The following is a 17,815-nucleotide window of genomic DNA, read 5'->3' on the forward strand; positions in this document are numbered from 1 at the left end:
CGAATGACCCACAGACAGCCCGATAGGGACAAGCAGGCTATGGGGTGATGCCTGTGAGTCTTTGCCGAGTCTCAGTGCCCCTCAACGCTGAACATTAAGCAGGAGATTTGCAGGAGGGTAGCCCTGTAAGGGCTGGGGATGAGACCCATTTCTTGGTTGGACTCTTCAGGGAGTACCTGCACCAGACCGACCTACCCATTCTTGCTCAGGGCAGTCCCATGCCTAGAATTCCCTCTGCTTTCCTTTCTTGGACTGAACCCAACTCAAGAGAGTTCCCTTATGCTCCAGAAGACTCTTCCCGTTTTACTGCATGCCCACAGTGTGGTAGCCGAGAGTCAGATCGACCTGGCCTCAAATACTGCTACCTGCCAGCTGGCGACACTGGAAGAGTTACTTAACCTCCCTGAGTCTCTGTTTCCTAAACTGTAAAGTGAATATAGTATGAGGTTGTTAGAAGGACTGGGTGAGATAATGCATAAAAGTGCCGTCGCCTTGAAGACAATGCCATTCATATCTTTTTCCACCCCATCAAGTCCTTCCTCCTTAGCGTGATAGCGTGAGCAAACTGAGGTCTAGGATCATATTTTTGTCATCTCTTGGCGTGAGGAAGGATTTCTTTCTCCTCAAGGTGGGGTCATAAATGGGGCTTTTGGCCAAACAACTGAAGGCGGAGTAAGAGATGGAGATTCTTTTAACACAGAACACGTAAGAGACACGCTAAGCGGGGGTCATACAGGCAGCGCGGAGGGTCTGCTTATCTCACGAGCCAGACCCTGGTAAGAATCACAGCAAGATGCTTCCTTCCTCACCTCCATGGTCTGGAAGCTCTTCCTTCACTGCACACCTGCATCTCCTCCCCACACGGCTTTGACGGAACGGGTGACAGCTCAAGAAGAGGCAGGAAGGTGTGGGCTTTTGAAACGGGGGAGAAGGAAAGGGATGAAGGAGGCTAACGGGGGCATCAGAATAGGGCCCCAGAGAACAATATTTCCCCACCGACCACAGGAAGGGTGGCTGCATCGGCTCTGAGAGGGTCTCTGGACACCCAGTGTCCAGCAGAAACATAATGTGAGCTGTTCGTGTAATTTAAATTTTTTCAGTAGCCACACTAAAAAAAAAAGTGGGAAAAAAAACAAGTGAAAGTCATTCTAATAATATATTTTATTTAGCCAAATAGATCCGAAGTATTGTCACTTGACATGGAATCAATATAAAAAGGTATTAATGAGATACTTTATAGTCTGTTTTGAACATGTGATGAAAAATGATGAATGGTGAAAATCCACAGTGTATGTTGCACTTAGAACATATATCAGTTTAGACCAACCACATTTCAAGTGCTCAGTAGTTGTTACAGATTGAACTGTGTCCCCCCAAAATCCGTATGTCGAAGCCCCAACCCTCAACGTGATTGTATTTGCAGAGAGGGCCACTGAAGAGGTAATTAAGGTTAAGTGAGTTCCGAAAGGTGGGACCTAATCCAATAGGATTGGTGTTCTCATAAGAAGAGGAAAGGATGCCAGGAATGTGCACACACAGAGAAAGGGCCAGGTAAGGACACAGCTAGAAGATGCCATCTGCAAGCCAAGGAGAGGCACCTTGATCTTGGGCTTCTTGCCTCCAGAACTAAGAGAAAATAAATGTCTGTTGTTGAGACCACCCATTCTGTGATGACAGCCGCATCAGACTAACATAATAGTCAACATTGAAATAATCCTGCAGAGAATGTCCCCAGCTCAAGGGGGGATGATGGGGCTCAGTCTCGGAGTTTCAAGCCGAGCAGAGCTCGGAGACGGCATGTGAACTTGTCCCTGAAAATCAACAGGTGATCCGCACAGCGACCCCTCTGTTAGTTGTGGACACATTGGCCTCTACAGTGTTTGAACCCAGGTTAGAGGGCTTTTGAGGCTGATGCCTTGGGAACTTGGGAGCCCCAGGGACTGGTGAGAGGTAGTGTCAGGAGGCCAGAGTTACCTGAGTGGGGCAGCATCTGGGCAGGCAGCAAAGGAAGAGGGTTGCACAGCTGAGGGTGCACCTCCCAGCGGGGATTTGTACTCTGCTCCGCACTCATGCCTGAAGGACATTCCAGCTTTCAGAGGGAATCTTCCAGGCTTCAGAAGAAATGGTACAGCAGGGAAATTGCATCAGAGGTGAGGTTCCATCTGTATGTCATGGCCACCAGTCAGAACAGACACTGGCCGTACACAGCCATTATGACCATGTCAGTTCTTACCAGCTGAGTGTTCCCAGCCTGGAGGTCGATGATTCTAATCAGCCTTCAATACATAGCAGAATCTCTAGAGCCTAGGAAATGAGCGTTTCCATGATAATTTATACTGTAGACTGAGAGCTGATAACTACAAGTACCAATACATGCCTTGATCTATGTAGGTTCCAGATACCAAGACTCAACCCAGTCCAGGGAGGGCAGCAAGCAGTGGTGAGCCAGCTTGTAACCAGAACTGATTCGCTAAAGTTCCAGGAAATTTGCAAGCCAATTATTAAACGCAGCTATTGTTAAAAATTAACTTATATAAATTTACAGTTAAATACATTATATTAAAACAAAGGTGATAAATACTCTCAACTCATCATTTCTTTTTTTTTATTTCTTCTTCTTACAAGGAGAGCAATATTTGCCCTTTTCCTCCTTGCATGGACCTTGTAAGGACCCAGTAAGATGGAAAAAATACTCTGGGCAACATTAACAAATTCAGGGTATTAGTTAAATACTTCTCACTTTCCCCTTGAGTCTTACTTTGCCACAGTTTAAGCCTTCTCTGTTCCTATAGCACTGGCTTTGGCATTTCATGGCATTTCCGTCAGGAGGCTCACAGCCCTCCAGCCACCCTCCTGCTCCTGCCACTAGCTCGCAGCTCTGTTCAATCTGCAGCACTGATTGTTAGGTCTGAATAGATTCCCTGGTCCACGCAGACCCAGGTTAGTCTCTTCCTTTACTTCCTTAGTAACCTGCTAAATCCCGAAAGACATGTGGTTCTCAATTGCGGGCGATTCTCTTCCCTTCCCCCCTTCCCATGAGGAGACATTTGGCAATGTCTGGAGTCATCTTTGGTTATCATTATTGGTGGGATGGTTAGGGATGCTGGTCACCAGTTCCAGTGTGTGTGTTGTTTTCTCCCACATCAATCTATTCTCTGACACCAGCTGAGTGTCCTATCTCAGTTCTGACGATGCCTACCCCAGAGGTGGTATCAGATTCCAAAGGTTAAGGGCACAGTCCCACAAGACTCCCCTCCACTTCAGATGACAATTTCAGGCCTAGGTTGTTACTCATGCTTCTGACCCACTGGCTGTAAATCAGAGGTTCCCACAACCCCTTCTGTGGATTTAATTTGCTAGAGTGGCTCACAGAACTCAGGAAACCTGTATAATCACTAGATTACCAGTTTATTACAAAGGATATTGAAGGATATGAATCAACAGTCAGATGAAGAGATATGTAGGGTGAGGTCCCGAACAAAGGAGCTTCTGTTCTCATGGAGTTTAGGGCCTGGCAAGGTGGTGGGTGGAAGTGTTTGGGTTCCCCAACACTCTTTAGCTTCTAATGAAAATATCAGCTGCATAAAGGGAGTTCCAAGTGTCTTCTTACTTTAGTCCTTCTTCAGCCCTCCACCTGTATTCTCCTCTCCCCATGAAAATTATGAAGATGTCTATATACTTAACAGATGTTTAAGATTTGAGCTGAAAAATCCAAATTGATGGTGGACTCATCAGGAAAGAGAAACTGGGATTCATTCTCCAGTAATTTCCGGATTGGCAGTGGACAGACGTGGGTTCTGGTCCAGGCTTTGCCTCTAAATAGCTGGGTTCCTTTCGACAAGTCTTAGAATTGTAGAGCCTTTGTGTTGGAATGGAATTAGGGGTCATTTAGTCCAACCTCCTTCTTTTTTTTTTTTTTTTTTTTACATCTTTATTGGGGTATAATTGCTTTACAATGGTGTGTTAGTTTCTGCTTTATAACAAAGGGAATCAGTTATACATATACATATGTTCCCATATCTCTTCCCTCTTGTGTCTCCCTCCCTCCCACCCTCCCTATCCCACCCCTCCAGTTGGTCACAAAGCACCGAGCTGATCTCCCTGTGCTATGCGGCTGCTTCCCACTAGCTATCTACCTTACGTTTGGTAGTGTATACGTGTCCATGCCTCTCTCTCGCTTTGTTACAGCTTACCCTTCCCGCTCCCCATATCCTGAAGTCCATTCTCTAGTAGGTCTGTGTCTTTTTTCCCGTCTTACCCCTAGGTTCTTCATGACATTTTTTTTTCTTAAATTCTATATATATGTGTTAGCATACGGTATTTGTCTTTCTCTTTCTGACTTAACTCACTCTGTATGACAGACTCTAGGTCTATCCAGCTCATTACAAATAACTCAATTTCGTTTCTTTTTATGGCTGAGTAATATTCCCTTGTATATATGTGCCACATCTTATTTATCCATTCATCCGATGATGGGCACTTAGGTTGTTTCCATCTCCGGGCTATTGTAAATAGAGCTGCAATGAACATTTTGGTACATGACTCTTTTTGAATTATGGTTTTCTCAGGGCATATGCCCAGTAGTGGGATTGCTGGTCATATGGTAGTTCTATTTGTAGTTTTTTAAGGAGCCTCCATACTGTTCTCCATAGTGGCTGCACCAATTCACATTCCCACCAGCAGTGCAGGAGTGTTCCCTTTTCTCCACACCCTCTCCAGCATTTATTGTTTGTAGATTTTTTGATGATGGCCATTCTGACTGGTGTGAGATGATATCTCATTGTAGTTTTGATTTGCATTTCTCTAATGGTTAGTGATGTTGGCAACTCATCATTTCTTAATGATTTCATACATTTTACTGCTAGCTGTGCAGTTGGGGTTATTTCTGGCTATAGTATCTGTGTGGTGGAAATACTGTATGATGGGGGCTACTGCAAATCTCCTTCCAGCTCCACATTCACTGACATCATATCGGTAGGTCAAAATCAGCTACAGTGGGAATACTTAGGCGCAGAAATCAGCCAAAGGTACAAATCAGGGCTTACTTGTCCCTCCAGAGAGATGGTTGTTAAACATTCACCAGCACTCTGGGGACATGCTCCCGAATGACCAAGGTAGAAACTTCCACTAATCTAGAGGGGTTCAGTAGGGGGTGATGTAGAGGGGTGATAAAGACAGTGGCTTTTCTGCCATCCTCGAGTTGGCAAGCTGAGTCTGTCCTTTGTGCCAGACACATTTACCATGGTTAGAATTTAACATCCTCATCAGACAGGCTCGGCTTGTCCAAGTGCTGGATGTGAGGGACAACGTGGAAAGGGCCAGACAGAAAAGCCACAAGCAAGAAGGCAAGAAATGACAGTAAAACTTTGTATTTGGCCACACTCCTGGATCCCACTGACATTTAAGGAACCAGAGATTCCCCTTCAGAAGGAACACCTGTTTTCCAGGGGAAATCGTCCCTCCAAGAGATGCACACCCCTTGGCCCCATCACCCAGTATTAAATGAGGTGAATTGTTAACAAAGAAGATATTGTCTTTTCCACTTACTGTTTTTAAAATCTGCTTCACCTCCTGTTGGAATCTAGCCCAAAACACCAAAAAGAGGTGTTAGAATGAGCCAAGCACCTTGACTGTCTCCTAGATTTTTATTTAATACTTCAGCCCCCTTATAATTCAATTGCACCATTCCTGGTTTCATGGCCAATTTAACATGATGCTGAAAAGAATAAAAATCATGGGCTTCCCTGGTGGCGCAGTGGTTGAGAGTCTGCCTGCCCATGCAGGGGACGCGGGCTCGTGCCCCGGTCCGGGAGGATCCCACATGCCGCGGAGCGGCTGGGCCCGTGAGCCATGGCCGCTGAGCGTGCGCGCCCGGAGCCTGTGCTCTAAAATGGGAGGGGCCACAACAGTGAGAGGCCCGCGTACCGCAAAAAAAAAAACCTAACAGCTTTCCTCCTCGCCTCTTCCACCAGGTGTTCGGTGGCACTAAGCAGCACACTGTGCACTCACTCCCCAAATTTCTCCGAGCAGAAGTTGACAACTGGGGCTTCTGTGTGTGCCCAGTTCTTGGTTGACTCTTGAAACCAATGACATGTTTTCCTCCAAAGCCGCCAGTACTTTTTATTGCACGTGGTTTTTTTTTGTTTGTTTTTTTAAGGAAAATAGACATCTCTGCAATGAAAACAACTGAAATGTTGAACCTGAAGCTATGATATACCCGTGGCAAAGTTTAGTTAGGTACTGGCAACCACAAATAAGCAGTGATAAATTAGCCCCCTCTCCCAGCAGATCCCAGCAGGGTACAGACTATGCACCTGTTTCCAAGGTCTGAGACTTTGCTTTCCAGCTGCATTTGGTAGACTGCTGAAGCAGGGCAGTGAGAAATGACAAAGGTGGAATTCTGGCAAAGGAAGAAGCTTTTTCTTTTGTATGAAGTTAGACACTTCTTCTTGGTCCCTCCTTAGTTTTTCTGCGCTCATTCACTTTCTTCAACAAATATTTATTGACTACCAGGAATCACCAGGTATACACCAGGCATCATTGTATATATTGGAGACACAGCAGTGCACGAAGTAGACAAAATTCCAGTCCTCAGTGAATAAGAGACAGTGATGTGCATTAAAATGGGGCAAAGACAAACAAGTTCGCAAGTAGGTAAACAGGATTGGAGCAGGGGACGTTGGCTATATCCTATGAAGAATATGAAGCAAGGTGATGAACAGGCAGAGCTCGTTTTACTGCGCTTCCCAGATACTGCGTCTTTCACAAATTGAAAGTGTGTGGCAAGTCTGTCGGCACCATTTTCCCAACAGCGTTTGCTCGCTTTGTGTCTCTGCGTCACATTTTGGTAATTCTTGCAATATTTCAGACTTTCCCCCTTTTTTTTTTTTTTTTTTTTTTTTTTTTTTGCGGTACGTGGGCCTCTCACCGTTGCGGCCCCTCCCACCGCGGAGCACAGGCTCTGGACACGCAGGTTCAGTGGCCATGGCTCACGGGCCCAGCCGCTCTGTGGCATGTGGGATCTTCCTGGACCGGGGCACGAACCTGCGTCCCCTGCATCAGCAGGCGGACTCTCAGCCACTGCGCCACCAGGGAAGCCCCCCATTTTTACTATATGTGGATGGTGATCTGTGATCAGTGATCTTTGATGTGACTCTTGCAAAAGATTAGGACTCACTGAAGGCTCAGAGGATGGTTAGCCTTCTTTAGCAGTAAAGTATTTTTTAATTAAGATATGTACATTGGGGCTTCCCTAGTGGCACAGTGGTTGAGAGTCCGCCTTCCGATGCAGGGGACACAGGTTCGTGCCCCGGTCCGGGAAGATACCACGTGCCGCGGAGCGGCTGGGCCCGTGAGCCATGGCCGCTGAGCCTGCGCGTTCGGAGCCTGTGCTCCGCAGCGGGAGAGGCCGCAGCAGTGAGAGGCCCGCATACCGCAAAAACTAAAACAAAAACAAAACAGAGTGGTCAGAGGGAGCGGTTTTGTAAAGGGGGCCGTGGGCGGATGCCTGAACAGTGATGCCTGAAGGGAGTATTTCAGAGGACAACAGATGGATGGGTGCCAAAGCTGGGACAAAGCAGAAATGCCGGAGAAGCAGAAAGAAGGCCAGCGTGGCTGGACCGGAGTAAGGGAGATGGGCACAGGCTGGAGCCCCCAGGGCCTCGGGCCTCACAGGCCGTGGCGAAAAGTTTGGGTTTTAGTCTAAGTGCAATGAGAACCCGTTGGAGGGTTCTGAACAAGAGAAGGATCTGATCTGATCTTTAAAAGAACATTCCATCGGCTGCATAGGGACCAGTAGAAAGGCTGTGGTAAGAGATGTCGATGGCTTGGATCAGGCAAATAGCAGTGAATTGGAGAGAAGTGGGTGGATTCGGGATTTGTTTGGAGGCACAGGATGAGATCAGATGTGGGAGACAAGGGAGAAGGCGGGATCAACATGTTTTTATCTCTTCCGCCCTGTTTCCTCACTGGGCTGTAAGATGTCTCCTAACCTAGAAAATATCATGTCCACTGTCATGGTCCCCGAGTGTTTAGTGATGGGATGAATTAATTCTGTTGTCCATCCCTGGAACTTAGAAGTTAAAAATAAAGGGGAAGCCCTGTACGTTAACTTAGAGAAAGTGAGTGAGGGAGATGGCTTACATATAAATCTGTGGGATAAACCAGTTGATGAGATGGCTGGGCCATTGCTGTCTCCATCAGGCTGGTCTCCCTCTTCCACTGCCTTCAAGCTGGAGTGTCCACTCTGCCTTATTGGGGCATGGCCTGTGGCTGGGAGGAGAAGGTGTTAATGTTGTCCTGCAACAGGGTCAGTCTGTCCTGGAAATCCCCAGGGTCTAGCTCAGTTCTTAGCATAGAGAAACCACTCAATGAATATTTGCTAAAGTTTATATTTGCATCATATCTTAAAAATCTTCCCTGAGGCAGGCCGGAAAGTTCCTTTTGCTCCATTTCTCAGATGAGAAAACTGAGACTCAGCAAAGTTCAGAGATTTACTTGCAGTCATTGTATCAGTTAGCTATCACCACATAACAAGTCACCTCAAAAAGTCAGTGACTTAAAACAGTCACATGTATTAGTGTTTATGAGTCTATAATTCAGTTGGGAAGTTCTGTGATCTCAGCTGGTCTCCCTTGAGTGTCTGTCCTCAGCTGAGGGTTAGGGAGGTGACTTTGCTGATCTTGGCTGGGCTGTCTAATATGGTTTGGAAGATAACCAGCCGTAGGGAGGTCTAGGATGGCCTTGGCCCTGACAACATGGTGTCTCATTCTCAAGCAGGTCAGTTAGGCCTTGTTCTCACCACAGCAGGATTCTGGGAGAGAATGGAAGTGTGTGAAGCCTCTGAAGATTTATGCTAAGAACTGGCAAAACATCACTTCCACCGTATTCTTGTGACCACAGCAAGTCACAAATCCAGCCCAGATTACAGGTGGGGGAGGGGCTTCCCTGATGGCACAGTGGTTAAGAATCCGCCTGCCAGTGCAGGGAGCATGGGTTTGAGCCCTGGTCTGGGAAGATCCCACATGCCGCTGAGCAACTAAGCCCGTGAGCCACAACTACTGAGCCTGCACATCTGGAGCCTGTGCTCCACAAAGGGAGAGGCCGCGACAGTGTGAGGCCCACACACCGTGATGAAGAGTGGCCCCCGCTCGCCGCAACTGGAGAAAGCCCTTGCACAGAAATGAAGAACCGACACAGCCAAAAATTAATTAATTAATTAATTAATTAAAAAAAAAAAAAAGGTGGGGGAATAGGGACTTCCCTGGTGGTGCAGTGGTTAAGAATCCGCCTGCCAGTGCAGGGGACATGGGTTTGAGCCCTGGTCCAGGAAGATCCCATGGGCGGAGCAACTAAGCCCATGGGCCACAACTACTGAGCCTGTGCTCTGGAGCCCGTGAGCCACAACTACTGACGCCCGTGTGCCTAGAGCCCGTGCTCCACAACAAGAGAAGCCACTGCAGTGAGAAGCCTGCTCACCGCAATGAAGAGTAGCCCCCGTTTGCCACAAAGAGAAAGATTGTGTGCAGCAACAAAGACCCAAAGCAGCCCAAAATAAATAAAGAAATAAATGTATTATTTTTTTAAAAAGGTGGGGGGACAGACTCCACTTCTTGATGGGAAGATCTGCAAAGTCTCCTTGCAAAAGGGTGGAGATTTGGGGTCACTTTTTTCAGTCGACCACAGTCAGATAGCCAATTCTGAGCTAGCCTTTGAGACATGAGCTAGTTTCCCAAAAGTTAATTTGTACAAATCAGAGTCTCCCTCTTGGGAATGTAAAGTGGAAGACACGTCAAGAATCAAGCAGGTAGCAGTGAGGGGAGAAGCTACAAGACTCTGAGGAAGGGGTACCAGAGAGGCGTGGAGAGCTGTAGGGAACCAGGGCGTGAGGGGCAAAGAGAGGGAAGATAAAGGAGCTGAGTGGGAAGTTAGAGGAGAAGACAGCAACCTAAGAGAAGAGAGCCCGAAGTCATGTCAAGACGCAACCTGAAGACTTTCAGATCCTGCTACTTGAGGTCCCTGAAGCTCTTTTCGGAGAAAATCTCCAATTCTTCTTTGAGTTCCTCATCTTGGATTCCCACAAGAGTTTTCAAACCCTTTATCACCCCTATATGTACCCTTACAATAAACCCCTCTTGAGTGGAATAGCTTGGCAAGCAAGGACTCCGATGACTAAAATGACTTCTTAATCTATAAAAACAGAGGAATCCAGAGGAAATGTGACACTTTTATCATCCCACTCTGTTGCTGGGCTGCTTTATGAGTTAATGGTGTTTAATAAGGGACATTCCCTTTGGGTTATGGTTTGTGTCTAAGCTGGTAGGTGGAGTGAACTCTTCTTGAAACAAAAAGAGATGAAACGGATAATTTAATTAAAAGTTAAATCTAGATGGGTGGCACATGTACCCCCACTCCTTTCTCCTGTGCCCAAGGCAGACATTACTGATGGATCACAGCACTCTTTCCATTTGAGCCCAGACTTGGTCTCAAAAGTCCTCTCAATCCAGCACTCCAGGCAGCTACCATTGATTAGAGTTGTTAAACAGGATGTAATTTATTTGTCATCTATAAATTAGAAGACTCAAAAGGAGACTTTGGTATCTATAATATGGCACCTTATTAATCCAAAATGAGGGAGGGAGTGTAAGAGACCAGCAGGAGAACAAACCTCACTCAAATCCCTTCATAAATGAGGCTGATCTCAATCAGTGAATTTAAACAGTTGAAAAATTGTTGTTGACCTCTGACATTTACTGATGGTTCTCAATGGCTTCTGCACCTCATCACTCTACACCCAGGACCTCCACATCCGTAGCCTATAGCCCAGAACTTCTTCATTTCAAAGTTTAAGCCTGATTCTTCCCACTGCCCCCTCCCCAGACTTGAGACTTGCCTCAAAGCCGCAGAATTGTTTAACATCATGGATTTATATACTGGTCAATACTTTAGAATGCAGGCACAGTTAAGCCTTCTGAATGGTACCTTATGAATCATTCAAAGAAGACCTTAGTTCCCCCACATTACATCATCCCCATGCCCTGCAGCCAGCGGGTGGACATTAATGAGTTCCCAGCATGTTCCATGAAGGAAAGGGCTTGGCCCCGTGTCCTTAGCCCAGAAATGATCAACACAGCCACACACCCAAAGGGTAGGTCACTGCTGTGGGCTGGAAGGACCTGGCTCGAGTTAATTGCATTTTTATCATCTTGAACGTGACCCAGAGGCTGTACCTACTTTTTCTTTGTTACTGGTATCTTCGTGTGTCTTTGGCACCTCTAGTTAACTATAGTTCTAAGGCAAGTTTTCTTCTCTGCTTTTCTTGTACCACTCTCCACTGAGGGTGGATATCTTTGTTTAATTTCTCTCGTTACGGCTATGGCTGCCTCAGAGGATCCCACATTAAAAAGGAACTCAACTAGAAGACCATGTTTTCAAATTTAAGCATCAAAATATCTTGAACCCTTGAACCTTTTGTTACATAAAGGTTTGCACAAAACTCTGTTTTCTGAAATCCTTTCCCAGATGACAGGCAGTGTTCTCAGGCTTATAGCCAGGCTTGGAGGGTTCACACGGTATAGTTGAAAGTGCACTGGCTTTGGAGTCAGCTGTGGCTTCAAATATTGACTCGAGCAGTTATTACCTGGGTGGCCATGAACGAATCAGTTCACTTCTGTAGAGCTGGGTTTCTTTATCTGTGGGATGCGTTGCAGGGATAAGAAGTCTGCCCCACACGGTTGTTGGGATTTGCGGGGGCGGATATGGGTGAAGAATGTAGGAGTAGATCGATAAAAGGTAGTTGTTGTTGTCTTTAAGCGGGTTGTCCTGAGACTGTCTGCAGATATTCAAGGGCAGCAATGAAGGGCATGAGCTTTGGAAGCAAAGAAACCCCGTCCTGTCACTCATCAGCTGAGTGACCTCAGCCTGGTCATTTTACTTCTCTAAACCTACTTCTCATCTGTAGAATGGAATCAGTGCCTTCTTTCAAGGATTTTTCTGGTGAGGACGAAATGAGACAATGTGCGTAAAATCTCCTGTTCTGCTTCACTTCCTTCCCTTTGCTCCTCCAGCGACCTGAAAACAGAGGCAAGACCAAGGAACTCAGAGTCTCACCATGTGTGACAAGCTAGAAGACCTCAGGCTGGCATCTTCCATTCCCTAGACCTCAGTGGTCTTGGACCATGCAAAAACATGCTCCTTACCATTTCAGGGGAAGCCTGCATAGTACAGACAATATATGCTTCTCTCCTGTGGGCAAAAAAAATGATTTAACTCAGTTCTGCACTACCCTACAAAACTTTTAGGTAAATAGGTCCTAAGGTGAATTTACCTTATTGATTAAATGTGTGCGTGTGCATGCAAGCGTGTGTGTGTGTGTGTGTTTAAGAGACAGAGGAAGAAAAAGAGACGGTCTGTTATCTAAAACAAAGACCTCACACTATATTTGGCTTCCCCAGAGCTGGGAGGGAACGGAGGGGATATTATCCAGGTCAGAGTTTGTTTCATTTGCATCCCTTTTTTTTTTTACCAGAGGGAGAGTCTATATCAGCTACATTCAGAGAGGAAATGCCAGGAGATAAAATACTGACAATGGGTGACAACTGTTACTCTTCCATCATTTTCAGTATCACTGCAGTAATGCTGACCTCAGTCCCCCCAAACCACGAGCAGAGGGAGCTAATGGTTTTAGGAGACACCCTGGATTTTAGTTCTTGAAGAGAACAAGTCACCTTCTCCAAAGTTTCCCCTTGTATGTTGAGCTGAGCACCCATCCTACAAGATGCACTAGAAGAAAAGTGTTCTGTGGTCACATATATTTGGAAAATGCTGTGAGCTATATCCCCACCTCAGAGATTCCCAATTCACAGTACAATTTCAAAGTTCTGTAAAGTTCTGTAGTAAAGGAGTCTACTTAAACGCACATGGCTTAGCATTGGCTAATTTTTAAACCATGGACTTCCATTTCTGGCTACGTGGCAGATTAGACACCGTGAATGAGGGAAAACAACTAGGTGAAAGTCTGGATATAAAATCCACTGATGTTTAGTATGTGTCGCAGGGTGGGTCGCTGGGGAAGCAGTCGCCAATGGAGACTTGTGTGCCGTGGTCTATCGGGGGGTGCTGTCAGGCAGTGGAGACACAGGGTGGTGCAGCGTCGCCGGTGGGTGACACAGGAGTCCGCACCACCGCTCATGAACCTTAACTGTGCCCTCTGACCCTGCTCGTGCCTGATTCCAGGTGTACCACTTCCATCTTATGATGGGTTATAACTGGGATCATAACTGTGTCACAGGGAATGTTACAGGTGCCAAGAGGCTCTCTAGCTTTCACGCTTCACCTTGAATCGGTGATTACTCACGCTCACTCTTTTATTACCTTCTCCGGTGCACCAGTAGACCCCGCACAACAGCCATCGAGCTCCACAGTCTTTTTTACTGTCCCCTCCTCCAGACTCTCAACAGCTTGAGATGCTGCACCAGCCCGTGCAGCGCCGCCCGCGGGGATCTGGTCCCGTCTTCCCCGCTGAGAGTGCTGACAGCTGCTCTTTCCACAACCTACCAGGGCCACTCACTACTGCACCTACTGCCGGAGACGGGATGGGTGGCTTGCTGGCCCATGTTTAGCACCCCACTCTTCAGTGGGGGAAAAAATCTTGATATGTTGTATTTACTCATTTTTGTGGTGTAAATACTCCCACGACAGCCAGCCGCAAGCTACTAATGTGATGGCGCTGAATGTGTGGTTGGGAAGAGATGTCCACAGTCCACGCTCACAAGCTGGTGTGGCCTGGCTCAGCACGCCACTGGATCAGGTCCTCATTGCCAGATGGATGGTGGTTAATCCAGCTCCAAAATTCCATCTTTTTTTTTTTTTTGCAGATTATATTCCATTATAGTCTATTACAAGATATTGGGTAAAATTCCCTGTGCTATACAGTAAATCCTTGTTGTTTATCTACTTTATGTATAGTAGTGTCTATCTGTTAATCCCATGTGCCTAATTTGTCCCTCCCTCCCCTCCCATTCCCCTTTGGTAACCCTAAGTTTTTTTTCTGTGTCTATGAGTCTGTTTCTGTTTTGTATATAGATTCATTTGTAGTATTTGTTAGATTCCACATATGTGATATCATATAATATTTTCTTTCTCTGTCTGACTTATTTCACTAAGCATAATATTCTCTAGGCCCATCCATGTTGCTGCAAATGGTAATATTCCATTCCTTTTTACGGCTGAGTAATATTCCATTGTATATATGTATCACATTTTTTAAGCCAATTCATTAATGAGCACTTGGGTTGCTTCTGTGTCTTGGCTGTTGTAACTAGTGTTGTTGTGAACATTGGGGTGAATGTGTCTTTTCAAATTAGAGTTTTCATTTTTTCCAGATACATACCCAGTAGTGGAATTGCTGGGTCATATGATAGATCTATTTTTAGTATTTTTTAAGGAACCTCAGTATTGTTTTCTGTAGTGGCTGCACCAATTTATATTCCCACCAACAGTGGAGGAGGGTTTCCTTTTCTCCACACCCTCTCCACCATTTATTATTTGTAAACTTTTTGATGATGGCCATTCTGACCGGTGTGAGGCGATACCTCATTCTAGCTTTCATTTGCATTTCTATAATAATTAGTGATGTTGAATACTTTATATGCCTGTTGACCATCCAGATGTATTCTTTGGAGAAATGTCTATTTAGGTCTTCTGCCCATTTCTGATTGGGTTATTTGCTTTTTTGATACTGAGTTGTATGAGCTGTTTGTATATTTTGGATATTAACCCCTTGTCAGTGGCATCGTTTGCAAATCTTTTCTCCCGTTCTGCAAGTTGTCCATTTGTTTTGTTGATGGTTTTCTTGGCTGTGCAGAAGCTTGATTAGGTCCCATTTGTTTATTTTTGCTTTTATTTCTATTGCCTAATCCCATTTTGGAGTCTACTTCTGAGGATCACTCTTGCACCTAACTGCTGTAGGTCAGTTTCCCTGGGACAGACGCTGAGATGGAGATTTTCGTGCAGGTTGTTCATTGGGAAGTGCTCTTAGGAGCAACACCTGTAAGCAAGTAAGGGCAGCAGGATGGGCAGAGGGAGAAGTTGAGCTAAGAAGCAATCACAGCGCAAACTTCAGATGATCCGCAGGGAGCTCTGGAGCTGGGATGGCCATTCTGAGATATCCCAGCTTTAGAGGCAAGAGGACCAGACCTTTGTTCTTGGAGGAACCAGTTGCTGAATGCAGGTTTCCTCTAAGGAGGGGCATAACCTTTATTGAAGCAGCTCCTTTTCTTTGATGACAGATCCCGGGAAAGAACTCAGCTATGAGCCCTCAGCAGACACCGGCACCTGGAGAAATGGGGGCCGCTGTCTAGAAGTTGGATTCTGGGTGGCCTACCCCAGCATCCCCTGGAATATGTGTCCAGGAATAAAAGCTTGAATAACAAGCAGAGAGAGGTTATGAGAACACAACTGAACTGACAATGGAACGTAGCCATCCTAAATTAACATCCCACAGATGTGGTAGCATTGACTACCACAGTCAGTTTGGGAATTGATCATCTAGTCTAAGGCCCCCATGTCCCAGGTGAGGAAACCATAGCCCAGAGATAGGAATTGCCTTGTCCAAGATCACAGGATGTGTTAGTAGCAGAGCTGGAACTCACATCTACTCTAGGGCCTTTGTTCCATGTTGTACTTCTTGCTTAATGTGTATAATTTTGCAATTTTGTTTAGTTATTTGAATAATGGCCATTTCCACCACTAGATTAAAGGCTCCCTAACAACAATTGTGAGCCTTTCTCACAAATATATTGTCAGTGTCCAACACAGTGTCTGGAATGTACTTGGTGTTTATAAATACTTTTGTTGAATGAATGAATGCATGTTTCAGAATCCCTCTGGCTTTCTTTTTAGGCATCAGTCTGAGGGGACAGGGGGAATGGAAGGTGGCGGGATGCATCCTGAAAAGATCAGGGGCCCGGGCTGAGCCACGAGGAAACCTAGCTCAGAGCAGTAAGCACAGACCCGTCATGTGAGTCCATGCAGGCTTTGAGCCAGACTGCTGGGGTTCAAATCCCAGCTCTGTGGCTTACAAGCCACATAGTGGAGAACAGCCTTCCTAATTTCTCTGATTCCCCAGAGTAGAGACTGCAAAAATACTTTCTTCCTCTCTCAGGGATCTTGTGAGGATTAAATGAGTTAATAAAGCACTTAGAACAGTGTCTGACACATGGTAAATACTTGATAAATGGTAGCTGCGTGTGTTGCATCCTTCATGTTCCCCAAGTGACTGTAGCTATTGTGCAGTATGGTTATGATCCCATGGATTTCTCCCTGGCCCCAGTCATGGGGCTACAGGCAGAGCTCAGCACGAGATCCAGCATGTCACACCCGATCCCAGATTCTGAACCTCAAAGGTCCGTGCTTAAGGGACCATTGGAGCAAATCTGATAGCGGGTAGGAGCGGGGAGTGAGGATGGAGAGTTTGTAAGTGGAGGCTGTGCAAATGCAGCTGTTAGTGCTGGATTTTCATATTAATTTGAAATCTCTTCCTATTGGGATTGTTCAACAAGCCATTATTCTAATGGATGTCACCACAGACTGTACAATAAAGCACTAACCCACCACTTAGCGCAAATGCTGCCTGCGTTAAGCCCTATAATTTTTTTGAACTTTTTATTGAAATATAACACAATACAGGAAAGCGCACAAATCATTAAGCCTACAGCTCAATAAATTTTCACAAGATGAACACACCCCTGGAAGCCACACCCCATCCAGAAAAGGAACATTACCAGGCCTCTCAGAAACCTCCTTGCGGCCCTTCCAGTCACTATCTCACCCCAAAGAAAATCACTCTCCCGACTTCTAGGACTTACATTTAGTATCTCCTGTTTTCAACGTTGCATAAGTGAAATTGTACGGTTGGCACTCTTATCGTATCTGTTTGTTTGTTTGTTTGTTTTCCATTGGACATTGTGTTTCTGAGATTTATCCACACTGCCTCACAGAGTTGGGGTTTGTAATCCTTCAGTTTCTGGGCAGTTTCCATTGTGTGAAGGTAGCATAACATACTCGTTCTGGGATTGATGGGCGTTTGGGTGGTTTCCACTTTAGGGCTATTAGGAAGAGAGCTGCTATGAACATTCTTATGCATGTTTTTGGCTGAACGTGTGTATGCATTTCTGTTGGGAACATACCTAAAAGTGGAAATGTTGGCTCTCGGAGCTTGTGTAGGCTCAGCTGTAGTCAATACTGCCAAACAGTTTCCTGAGCCCTATATTTTAAAGAACTTCTAAAAATACACAAATAAGATGGTTTAGAAAAACTGGAAAATATGGAGAAGTAGATATTCATAAGTAATAGAACCACACTCAATTACATCACCTAGGAATCATCCCTATTCATATTTTGGTATGTCAACTTTTATCAGTATTTTTATATATACATGTGTATTTTTTTTTACCAAAAAAAAAAAATAGAACCGTCTTGCATATTCCATTTGCTAACCTGATTTTTTATTTAGCAATAGATTATGAACATCTTCCATGTCAATAAATGCACATCCACAATTTCATTTTTTAAACGTTTTAGTATGAAAATATTCAAGTATCTGTATTTGAACAGAACAATACAATGAACTTCTGTGTACCCATTGCTCAGATCAATGATTATCAACTTATAGTCAATCTTGTTTCATTTACACATCATCCTCCCCTATTATTTTGAAGCGTTTATCATTTTATCCGTAAATATTCAAACAACTATCTAGGAGAAGGACTAGAGAATGCTAGAGAAGAAGAGAAGGACTCTTTTGAAAACCATAACC

The 17,815-nt window shown here is 45.3% G+C and overlaps 1 protein-coding gene across 1 annotated transcript in view; it reads left to right on the forward strand.

Annotated features, from left to right (window-relative positions):
* CCDC60 (coiled-coil domain containing 60) overlaps positions 1 to 17,815 on the forward strand; it is a 177,752-nt gene that overhangs the window by 81,766 nt on the left and 78,171 nt on the right. The gene's annotated exons all lie outside the window — the stretch shown is intronic.

Source organism: Phocoena phocoena, chromosome 13, assembly GCF_963924675.1.
Source record: "Phocoena phocoena chromosome 13, mPhoPho1.1, whole genome shotgun sequence".
Taxonomy (NCBI): Eukaryota; Metazoa; Chordata; class Mammalia; order Artiodactyla; family Phocoenidae; genus Phocoena; species Phocoena phocoena.